The following is a 12819-nucleotide window of genomic DNA, read 5'->3' as shown; positions in this document are numbered from 1 at the left end:
TACATCACATTTTGCCACATTGACTGATGACAGAACGGGGGAGATGGATGTGCATGTTTGGCGTGCAGGAGGAGTGGCTCCAGGCTGTTCGCCCTCACCTTCGCTGCAGTGTGTTTGTAGCACAGCGCTGGTTCTGGATAAGGCGGTGCAGGGAAAAGGGGCTGTGCAGGCATGTTGCTGGCAGTAGGATGTATAATACATGCAGCATAATGGATTGCAGAGAGATGGGCTGAATAATTAACCACGTTCTTGGTATGTGGACCCCCCACATGCCCATGTTTGTATGTAGTTAGACGGTAGATGGGAGGCTTTTTTTTAATGTTTGACCCCCTGCATTGTTTATAAGCCACTCTCAGCTGGTGGCAGCTGTCTGCTCCAATATGACGGGTGCTGCTTCTCCTGCACAGATGGTGCTTCTGTTTGTATGGAATCTTCTGTTCTCACAGTGAGGGCAAAATAAAGCCTTTATTTTCTTCTTCTTTCCACCAAACCTAGGCTGAGTAGTACATTGCATTTAGCAAAGAAAAAATAATAGACACCTTATTTCACAGTCTCGTAGTGATATGTTTTTTTGTAATTATGACGAAAGGTGTCTATTTTTTCCTCTTTGGTAAATGCAACAAGCACAGCTCATATTTATATGCAAGCTGCAACCACAGGTTGTGTTTCCTGTCGTCTTACATACACTGAAAAAAAAAGCATTAACTGGCCAGGAGTAATAAAAAAATAACGTTAATCAAATTTAGCTTTTGCGTTTCAAGTAAAAAAAATTAACTTGGATAAACTTAATTTGATTTCTTGTGACTTATTTACAAATTTTTTTGCACTCGTACAACAAAGATACTCATATTTATGTATATTCATTCTGCAGAGTGATATAGCTTTCATCTGATAAAAGCCTCAAATTCAGCCTCTCATGTGTGAGAGAATTGTTTTTACTTGTTTAAAGCAATACAGCATGCTTTTTTTAAATTCTAAATGATCACTGCCTGGAATCCATTATTAGCTAAATTAACCAATTTAAATACTTGAAATACGTTACTACGTGTGTAATTAATCATTCTAAGTTTCTGAGATGCACCTCTATTAGCGTATGGAATATACATATTTGTAAATGAATCATTTTTCAAAATAACAAAATCGTGCTTCTCCAAATGTGAATAAAAACAACTTCAGATGACTCAGTTTTAGACGGCATAATGTAACATTCACTACGGTTCTCTGATTACCACTTTAGAAAACGCAGTCAAACGCAAACCAACATGAGCAGGAAACGAAATTACAACCAGATTCACATTCACTCAGTAAGCAATAGGAGCAACAACTGTTTCTGGTATTCAGCCAATTTAGTCCACACCAGATGTTCGCTGTGTTTCAGATGATGATGGTTCTACAGTGGGAGCGGAAATTGGTATTTGCTTTGCTGCTCAAACAGCAGCGAAACACAACTTTCTGACAATGCAGAAAGTTGTGGAAGAAACCAGCACAATAAGTAGAAGAGGATAAGATAGTTGGTTTAGTGGAGACAGGAAAGAAATGGGAGATTAAATTGGGAGATCAGAAATGTTACATTACACAACAAAAGAGCTCTTTAAAGATGGTTACTGCCACTCAGTATGGCTTTTGCTTTTTTCTTTTAAAGCAAAAGAGAAAGGTGCGGGCTTTCATTTCGTCCGCTCCCTTTACATGTTTGACTCCATCTCTCCATCTGTGCTTCGCTGCTTCCATTTCTTTCCTCAGCTTGTTCACTGCTTTGTGTGATCAATCGCTGAGTTCTGCTGTTTAGCCAGACTATTACCCATACTTTAATGCGGTGTTTTGGGACCTTACCAGCATTCTCCCATAACAATCCAAGCCTGAACAGTCCAGTTGTTTCCTTAAAAAAATAGAATAAAATTCCTAAAACAGTCTGTCAGCAGACCACAGGCGCACATAAGCCAGATCATTTCAGAGCTTTGTTATCTAGTGTTTTTCTTCTTTTTTTGGGGGGGGAAATGAGCTGTGGAAAGTCAATGTGAGGCTCATTGCCTTCTCTCCAGCAGCACAAACATACCCTGAGGCTCAGTGGAAGAGAAACATCATAATGAAATCTTAGTAATGTGAAGGAGCCTCATGTGATCTCCAGAATCCGCTGCTCTTCCTCTCAGAGCTGACATTGCCCAGTGCGACAGCTGCAGTACATTTAACTTGAAATTCTGTTTTTAGCAGCCTGAACCCTGTTTGGTAAATATGTTTTTCATATATATATATATATATATATATATATATATATATATATATATATATATATATATATATATATATATATATATATATATATATATAATTTCTGATCTCATTTCTTTTCCAGAATTTTTTTATTTTTATTTTTACAAATAGTAGTTACGGAGGATGCTGCATACAAAATAATTCACCAAAAAACATGTACAATTGTTTGCTAGTGTCATCAAAAGAACTTCCATTTGCAAAAACACAGATTTCTATTTATCACATTCACATTTAATTAAATGCACTAACAAGCTCAGAGCTCGATGCTTTCCATTCCCACGAAGTCCCATGATTTAACCTTTATTCCCCGCACCACCACCTTCATTTCAGCGAGTCTGTTTGCAGCTTTCCCGTTGGGTCATCGTTCTCCGCCTTCCTGTACCGTTTCGCGTTGTGCCCAGATACAGAGGGAATGGGAAGGAAGGTAGGATGTGTCACCGTGTACCAAATACAGGACCTCATGCATTATGGATGCAGTCAGTCGTAGGGGGAAGATTCTTACATAAGGATCCGCTGCTTATATAATTAGACGAAGACGCGCGAGGATGATGATTGGTGTGGGTGATTTTTGACATGATGCATCTTAGTAGGTTTATGTAATTTATTTTTTTCCGTATTATGTGAGTGTTTTGGAGTAGTACTGAGTCGTCTCTCAGTCTTGTTTTTTGCAGCCGGTCTTGTGAAACGTGCCGATGGAGATAGCGGGTCTTTAAAGTCAGAGCTCTGCTAATGAGCATAAAATCCTGCCACAGCCAAAGAGAGTTGCCCCTCTGTCTCTCCCCCTTGCCCTTTGTTTATGTTTAGGTGTTTTCCTTCTTCTTCTCCTTCTCTTGGCCTTCTCTAAACTCTCTCTGCTTCCATATGCTTTTTTTTTAACTCTCAAAGCCTCGCTTCTTATCTGAGAATCAAATTTCTTGAAGCAAATCAACTCCTCTAGGGGATAAGTAAAGACCAGAAGGAGATTATCACCCCATCTGCTAACATAGCATCATCTCACTTCTGCCAGCTTTGGACATGAAATAGTCACACGAACTTCAAGCGATTGTTATGTAATCGGTCTTCGTCATTCTCTTTTACTTTCCCACTCTGAACTTGTGAGCTCAGCTTATTGTCGATAACAGAAAGAGATTACTTTAAAACAACAACTTTAGGAAATTTGTTGCAGAAATTCAGCAATGTTGGACTGGGAAATAAGTAGATGCTGTCTTACGTTGAATGTTTGGTTCCATTTTGAAACAAATCACCATAAATATGGTGATTAAAATAACTATTTAGTCCCCACCTGGTACAGTAAAGTAATGTAAAAATTAAGTAAAGTAAAGTCTTTATTGTCATTGTACATTTCACAAGCACAACCAAACTGGGTCACAGTTCTCTCCTCGGTGCAATAATATCAAATAAAAACAAAAATAAACAATAAACTTTCTGTCAAACAAATGCAAATTTTTTTATAATGGCTTCTTTCTAAAGTGAGAATATCAACCAAAATTCAATTTAAAAAATGACTTCCAAGTCATTTCTTGCCAGCTGGGCGGTAATGAGCGACACCATGATGAGTTGATGACAACTGGCAATAACCCTTTGTCAATCATGTGGAGGAATTATGTCCCACTTGTCTTGCCAGAGTCGCTTAAATGAAGGTACTTTGGAAGACTTTAGAGGACGTTTTGTTTTAGGTCACAGCATCGCAATCCCGTTTAAGTCCAGACTACCAGCAGGCAACGACGCAGCTTTCTCTCCCTTTACTCCCCTTCCTGTCTTCTCCTGAGTTGAACTCAGGCCAACGCTCCACAACAGCAATGTTTAGATAAATACTGAAAGATTTAGCCAGTCTTTGCTCCGCTGGGCGACAAAAGTGTGTTTTTGAGAACCATTTTTCATTCTTATCATCTCAGCCATCAGTAGCATTTACATTCAAAGCTGCACCAAACTGCAGCAAACTGCTGAAACTTAATTACCTTTCTATTTAATTCAATGAGCTGGCCTTCTAGAGAGTTTAACTTGTACTCTGTAGCATATTGAAGGATGGATTCTCTGTCGGGGGACGCAGGGCGTATGGTGACAGTTTGACATGACTTAACTCTGGTGTCATTTAAAAGTATCGCTAAGCATTGCTCCATCCTTAACAAACAGGAGTCATTTGATAGTATAATTGCTTTGAATACATTATTTCAATGATAATATGACCTTCGTTTTAGACCGATCCACAATCTAGCTCTTTATAAAGATATATGTATTTGATCATTTGGCTACTTCATTCACAAATAAGGCACGATTTCAACACAGAGCAAGAATAAAACTGTAGTCATTAATGCATTTTTACGTTGATATATAAATGATGAAGTCAATTATTCAAGGACAGAAAAAAATGGTTTTCATCCCATTTGGCAGTTTTTATTGTTTGAGGCATAATTTGATGTTTTTCATCACAGAAGCTCCTGGTTTCCCATAAAGTAGTTAGCAGATTCAGTTTGCAGGACATCATGGGCCGTTTCAGCCGATTTTGCGCCGTTCTAGACGTTGTCGTTTAACTTGAAGTCTTTCCTGCCTTTGGTGGTTCTTTGGTTGGTGGGAAGTGGGACGAAGGCTTTATTACCCTGACAAACATCCTGTACATCACAAAAAACTCACTCTCTCTTGGCAGAGCGAGGAAGTTGGACAGAATTTATCTGTGCAACATCTAAACGGCTACAGCTCTGCTCAAAAGCTTGTATACACTCATCATAGGCATGATTGCCATTTATTTGGAGCATTTAAAAATAATCTGAACCTGTCAGTTTTAAAGGACTGATTATGCTACCTAAAACTGCAAGCATTTTCATTAATTATAATAGTTTAAAGAGTTATATATAAGAAGAAGTTTTCTAAATCATACGTAATAAGATTCTTCTCGGGAACTCCAGAACATTTTTAAATTCACGAGTCGTACATATTCCCTCCCCTGTAGTTCCAAATATTGCCAAAACAACGCTGGGTTGGTTGCTTTCAAAATTGACAGAAATCTGCAGAGGCCTACCTGGACAAGCTGAATGCCTTTCAGAGAAAAGTTTTTTCTTTATTTCTTACTGATACGCTTGAACAAAAAAATGTTCAAAGGAGTCAAAGTGAGGCCTTAAAACCACTGTAAACCACAACTGTGGCAAGAATATTGATTGGTTGGACAAATACCTCCAAACTCTTGAACTTAACCTCAGTCAACAACAAAAGATGGAACAAAGAGTGGCCCACCAGAACAATGATCATAAATATAAACCAAACTTGTTATTAAAATGGACAAAATGACTTAAACTTGCAGTTTCATTTAGATTTCAGCACATTCCTATTTTGGAACTAAAAGTTGCCACCAGTATTTTCTTTTGTTCATGTTAAAATATTTCTTTGTTGTTTTTAAATGTCCATGTAAAACTCAGAACAGTGTGCCAAATCTAGGATTTCCCCCTCCATTTACTGGTAATCTTTAATTAGGCTGAAGTAGAAGAAAAAATGTGTGTGAGTAAGAGAGTCGCAGTCACCAGGGAGGTTTCATGCTCCATAAACATACACTATTCACTTTCTAATCTAATGCCTGCAGCTTAATGGCTGCCAATGAAAGATTTTCAACTCAATAGCAACCATCAGATCTTTACTAACAGAGACCGCCCAGCCAGATATCTGCAGCCCATCTGATAAGTTTTAACCATGGTAGGGCGATTACCAACTTAATTGATTAATCAAATTTTCTGTTTTTGAAGATTACATTGTTTTAAATCATAGATTTTATTTTGTAGGCTACATCACCCATCACTCAGTTTAACATTTCTTTTTTCAAAAGATTTTATTGGCTATGGAGGCCTTTATTTGAAAGGAATGTGGAAAATGGAAGAAGGGGGAAGACATGCGGCAAAGGTCGCGCCAGGCCAGGAATCAAACCTGCAACAGATTGAGCCCTCATATGTGGGTTGTGTTTAACACCTGCGCCTCCACAGCATCCTCAGTTTAACATTTCACTCCTGACATGTTTTCCTGGCAGCTCATTTTGCTGGAAAATCTTTTTAAATAAGTTTTAAATAAGTTCAAAATGTGGAAAAACTGACAACATGACGAGGTCAGAAAACCCAGCGTCTCCAGTCATTATCTGGAACCTGCACAAATTGGTATTACAAAAACAAATTTGCTTAATTGGAAAAAAAACTCATGTTTTTGCACGAGAATGAGGTAGATTTTGGGCTCCATCAAAATGTGAGTATCTTGCAAAACGACAACGGAAACATTTTTGTCTGCATCACACGAGTCACGTGATGAAAACACGGAGAAAACAACAGGAAGTGGAATGATGCCACCATATCTTTTAATTACTTATCACGTGAACAAACTTATTAAAGTGATTTATAATATTGGGAACACCTCAACTGCGAAATTATGTTGTTTTTTTTAACATTAGTGGAATATTATCAAAGTTATGTGCACATTTGTAATGAGAGCTCAGCGAGAGATATTCCAGACAGACCAAGGTCTTCTGTCCTCCAGCGCTTGTGCTCACGAGACTCTCTGTGAAACAACAGCAGGGAGCTTCATGTACCCTGGAGACAGAGTGGTTGTAATGCTGTTAGGGTTTATTGCTTCCAGTGTATTTATAGATCTCCAAAGGGTGCTGCTCTCATTCTCTGCCTCTTTTTCTCTCTTACCACCTATAGTGTCATGTTCACAACTTCATGTCCAATTGCACAGTGAGGAAAAATTTCAAAAACAGGCATGTCACACTTCAAGGCAAAAATAAAGGTGTTCTATAATAAATGTAAAGACGGCTTATTTTTTTTCAATTGCAGATTGCTTCTGGAAAAAGAAACCAGATATCTAAAATAAAATATTTATTACACTTCTAATATGAGAAACTCACTGGTGTTTTCTCAGGGCCCTGTAAAAATTTGTGGCCGTTTCTTGAGGAAGATTTAAAGTGCTATAATATTTCTTGAGCGGTAAGGCGGATGATCAAAACTGGTGTGAAGATCTAACCCAGAAAGAGTTTAATTTTACCTTTGCAGCTATTAAACGCTCTTAATCTGTCTTCCTGATAGTCTGGGATTAAAGAACCCATCTAATGTATGCCAGGTTTATAATACACTGGGAGAAATCTTGCTGTTTCTTTGGTTTGGTGTCATTTCCAGCCCCACGATGTAAATAAGTGGTCACTAGCACTTGGTTCTGGATTCATTTCTGAAGTTGTGTCCATTGCTGGTTTGAAAGTTTGTGATTCTCCTGCAATCCTTTTTTTTTAAATTATTTTTATGTATTGTGTTTTTTTTAACCATCATGCAAAAACAAAGGCAAATTCCCACCGACATTTACAGACAATAGAGATTATTATTATAATTATTATTAGCTTTAGTTTATTCTGAGAGATATTCAAACTTTCTCCACTCCAATTCCTTGTGAGTACCTGTTGTTCATAGCAGCCACCCTACCTTTCCACTGCTACCGCCACAGTACAATTGGCTGAGTTGAGTTTGGTGGAGTAGATGACAGGTGGTGACATTAGGCTGTCACGGCCAAGGTCAACCTGTAAACAGCCCAGGTAATTTTATGCAGCAGAGATGCAGGGGGATGATACATCAGGCCGTGTTTCTACAATGGAAAATATAGCGCTTTCGCTTTAGCAATCGTTTTTGTGGTCCTTTCATAGCTGTTGAGAATAAATAATTCTGAGTTTCCCTTCTATCTTTGTTAGCTAGTTGCTAAGCTAAAGATAAGCTAAAGCTGGAGGAAATGACAAGTTAGGAAACATTTTGTTGCCAGGCCTCAGCTCCCTTCCTTTTGCACATTTGAGTTTGTCTTTGTTTTTGCATCTCGATACTTCCATATCCACTCATACGTCACATCCAAGCATTTGCATTACTGATACTGACATCCACAATACATTGTTGTTTTGTTAATAAATATTCCTTTTTTATGCACTTTAACCACTGCATGGTCTTCCATTTTTGTTATGACCTTGAGCCAGATGTAACAGGGGCCAAGATTCCTGGCGGCGCCGCTGCATCAAGAACTCAGCTATGTGGTTCATTCGCCACATAGTGCAGAGACTTTTTATATATATATATACAAAAGGTTTGACTTCTCACTTGGAGATTGAGAGATCTTCAGTGGCTGACTGTTTTCTCTTATAAATAATGGAAGCGAACAGGAGAAGTACTTGTTCAGATCTAAGTAAACAGGTCATCATGAAAAGCTCAGCTTTCATTTCTGAGACATGGAGTTTCTTCTTTGGGGGGGAAAAAAATCCACCTGACTGCTTTTATATTGCACAAATATATCAAGCATTTTAGCTTCTCTGAATGCCGTGCGCTCTGTCAAACTAGAGGAATGCAGTAAATGTAACCCTAACCATTCTTTGAAAGGAAAATGCTCCTCTCGCCTCGAATCTGCTGTAATTCATCACCCTGAAACGTGTCGACTGTTTCAAATCAGTTCAGAACGACTGTTTCATTACTCTTTCATACTTGCTAAGGAAAAATAAACAGGCTGGCCTTGGTGCCGCTTAATTCCTGCCCTTTACAAGCACCTCTTTGTGGGTTGCTACATGGGATTTCTGCTGGAAAAGCAACATTGTTAAAACCACACTTGAACCGACAGTGGAGAGCCAAAGGTTGAATTAATCTGAGTCAAAGCCCACGTCTTAAAGCGTGATGTTCGTGCTTTCTGTATTTCGTTTGTATTTGTGTTTGGAAACCAATTTCAGATATCCATAGCAAATAGTTTGAGTGCAAAAAAAGAAAGAAGGAAAGAAAGTGATGGTGTTTCCTTGGAAGCACGGGGCGCAATAAAGTCTTAAAATAAACCACATATATCATTTTTTGCCCACCTCAGAATCCCTGGGCATGTCTTATTAATGAGTCCTCTCTTTCTTTGAAGTAAGCCAAAGATGATGTTCATAATAAATTCTGGTGTGCTGCTTGAGTCTTCCTCAAATAAATTCTCAATTAGAAAATGTGTTTAGTTTTGAAGCGCACCGAAGACAATCTTTTATTTTCAATGTCACTTATCAGATGGAGCCCTGTGCTGGGTTTGCTCCAACTACACTCGCTTTGAAGTAAAAGGAAATGTGAAATTTGCTGTTTAAATCCAGCTGAATTGCTGAAACTTTGTAAGCTAACGATGCCATGTGTTGGGATGTTTCTGGGTCACTGTCATGTTGCAGGATCCTGTCCTGTTCACCCTCGTGCTTCATACCCGGTCTAAGATTCTTTTCCCGTTCTGCTCTATGCGGTTTCTGCCACACATGACCTCTTCATGCCTAAATACTTATATTTTAAAATCTATTTTTTAAAGAACATTTTCACAGAATTCCTTTTTCTTTCACTATTTCTCCAGAAGTGATATTAAAAATCCACAAATCACAACATGTAGACATCTTAAGGTGTCCCTTTTTTTTCACAGCTGTTTATGGCAATATCACTGTTTGGCAACTTGATACATGACATTTAGTTTCTCTCTCACTGTCACTCAAACCGTCCTCACTTTCACCCAGCATGAAGATTCATCCTTTTAACGCTGTTTATCCGCTGACGTGAAAATATTACTAATATGCTAACGAGAAAATTAAAAAAGTTTCCTCACACAGCATTATTTGATCACTCTTACATTTCAAACATTTATTATGTATCGATGTGAAGACCGAGCTCAACAATATTTTTAGGGTAATGGCACGACGCGTGAGAGTCGCATCATTTCTTGTAAAAATGGAAATGATGGAGGCATCATGACTCTCATGTCTGCCTTCCATCTCTTACGTGACAATCAAGCACTGATTTATGGTCTCTGTTTATCCTGCCAACTGTTTACTCTCCAGACCAGACATTTACACCCTCGGCAGCACCTCCTTCTCGCTTGTTGCTTCGCAGTTTGGAGGTATGAGGTTGTTTGTCAGCTTTGGGAAAAAAAAGGAAATTAAAAAAAAAAAGATCTGTGCAGACATTCTGCAGGGAACATCAGCATGCAGAGTTCTTCCTGGACAGAAATCTAGTGGTAAGTATTTTACTAAGTGGAAGATGAAGAGAGAATAAGTCTCTAGAATAACTCATATTTCTGCCCTCAAGCTGAATTAGTGATAAATGTTTATTTAATTTCTATTCTCTTGTGCAGCTTCTCTCACCACTTATAGCAGGAGTATGTGACTTTAATTTTTTTTTTGTATTTATTTATTTTGTAAATCAAACTTCTGTGAAATCAAACTGTCCACTTAGAAAGCAACACTGATTGACAATCAATGTCACCAGGTGTTGTGCAAATGGAAGAGACAACAGGTGGAAATTATTCTCATATTTATTTCATTCTTTCAGATCTAGGATGTGTTATTTGAGTGTTCCCTTTATTTTTTGAGCAGTGTATATATATATATACATATATATATATATATATATATATATATATATATATATATATATATATATATATATATATTTATTATATATATATTTGACAGTATGGTATGAGACAGATAACCTGTGAAAAGATCACATGCCATCTCCGTGTGGACCTGCTGTCGTGTGAACAAGTACATCGCTCTGTCAGAAAACAACCAATCAGAGCAAAGAGGAGGGACTTAATGCTGCCAATCAGGCTACCACTTGCTTACCACAGTGGGAGTCTGTCACCAGTGCTAAAGCTAGCTAGACCATTAGCGCATTGAGCAGCACATGCACAAGGTTGATAGACAACGCTCTGATTAGATTGTTTTAATTGCTCATCTCTCCACAGATTAGCCATCTCATATTTTAGAGAGACTGTTTTAATAAATATGTTTAAAAAAACCATATTTATTAATTGTATTAATTATTTATTAATTATTTATTAATTACTTATTGTCGTTTTCAACAAAGTGAAATGAAATGCACCACTTAAGAACATTCATTGAAAATGTTTAATGAATTATTTAGTTGCAATGCGTTGTCATGGTCCACTGTTTGTTTCTGTACTGTGTGCGAATGTGTTCATGTTTGCGATCCAGATGGTCAGCGAGCTTATGGAGCTCCGCCGGTTGTCGACTCAAGCCGGAATTTTTACTGCTGCTCAAAAAATCTGCAAACGACCCCAAATTCCTAATTTAGATATCAATTAGTTTCCTGGTTCCCTGGCAAAGCTCAGTGATTTCCCCTGATGTCGGGCATGTTTGCAAGCGGGGCGTCTGCAGCTTTTGCTCTGCAGAGGAGTGTGCAGAAGATGTGGGAGAATCAATAACATGCCTGAAACAAGCTCATTACTGAGACTAAACACTGCAGTGAGAAAAACGATCACAGTCATCACTGTGGACAGAGCTTTGGTTATTCAGTGTTATGTGTCATATGTGGCACCCTTTGTAGTCAAGTGTGGATTTTTCACTTCATTGAGAAGAGAGAAAGCTTGCAGGCTGCATTGTATGGGTAGATTTCCACTGTTTTGCTTTTTTTTTTGTGTGTGTAACAAAATAATGTATTATGGTATGAAACACATTTTTAGATTAGACAAAGCTAAATGGAGAAAATCCAAAAATCTGTTTTCAAACAGTCATTTGATTTGTTAAAGGGAAAAAGTTATCCAAACCAACATTGTCTTTGAGAAAAAAAAAAACAAAAAAACAGTTGTCTTCATTACTCAATAATAAATCAATTGTAATTAATTAGGCATCTTTTTGGTCCAGTTTCACCTCTGACCTTTGGAAGAGGAATAGAGTTTTGAAAAAAAAAATTTTTCTTTAATCTCATAAGATTAAATTCAGAATTGTGAGAAAAAGTAATTATTTTCAGTGACTTTAATCCTCTTCCATACTGATATGTAGAATCAAGAAATCATTTAACAACAAAAATAAATCTATCTTAAAAAGCAACATTTTATGTCCAAATCTAAGAATAGATTTCAGAAGGAATATGATTTACTAATATCTTTATTATCTATTGTTATTGTCATGTGTTAGTAAGAAAAAAGGTGACAAAGCCACTCCTAATCCATACAGACTCACTGAATCACGAGACAATTTGCAAACCTTTCTAACACTGAAAGTTGTTGACTTTCTTCTTCCCTCCGTTATACGTAGCATCCAGGCCCAAGAACGACGACAAAAAAGATACGCACTCTGATATTTCACTGGACCGCCTTCAGATTTAGTTTTAGCGTGCATCCACCCTGTAACCATTACGTTAACCTTATGTCCCGTCCAGATTCGCCTTCGTTTTCCATCAACATGCTGTCGAGGTGATAGGACAGTTATTCTGACTCTCTCCAGTAATTTTCATGGGGTTAAGGATTGGGCAGTGGTGGATAATCCATGTGTGAAAGTCATGTCTAATGCTCCTTGTACAATTTAAGCTTGATGACTCCTCGCTTTAACATCTGCAGATATGCCTGCAGACGTCAGGGAAGAAGACGTTCACCGATGGAAATGAATTTTATTCAGGGAGTCAGCTGATGCGTCGGGTCATAATGTTGCAGAAGCCAAACCGGACGAACCCCTGATCATGACCATGCTTAATTTGTCATTTTAAAGGACAACCAATGGAGAACCGCACAAACATCAAACTACATCATATGTTGTAAGGCTGT

At 37.9% G+C, this 12819-nt stretch overlaps 1 protein-coding gene across 1 annotated transcript in view; it reads left to right on the top strand.

Moving 5' to 3' along the window:
- LOC129362059 (probable G-protein coupled receptor 158) overlaps positions 1–12819 on the top strand; it is a 71049-nt gene that overhangs the window by 11947 nt on the left and 46283 nt on the right. The window lies entirely within an intron of this gene.

This window comes from Poeciliopsis prolifica, unplaced genomic scaffold (assembly GCF_027474105.1).
Source record: "Poeciliopsis prolifica strain line A6 unplaced genomic scaffold, Auburn_PproV2 SCAFFOLD008, whole genome shotgun sequence".
Classification (NCBI taxonomy): domain Eukaryota; kingdom Metazoa; phylum Chordata; class Actinopteri; order Cyprinodontiformes; family Poeciliidae; genus Poeciliopsis; species Poeciliopsis prolifica.
This window is presented reverse-complemented; position numbering and strand designations above follow the sequence as displayed.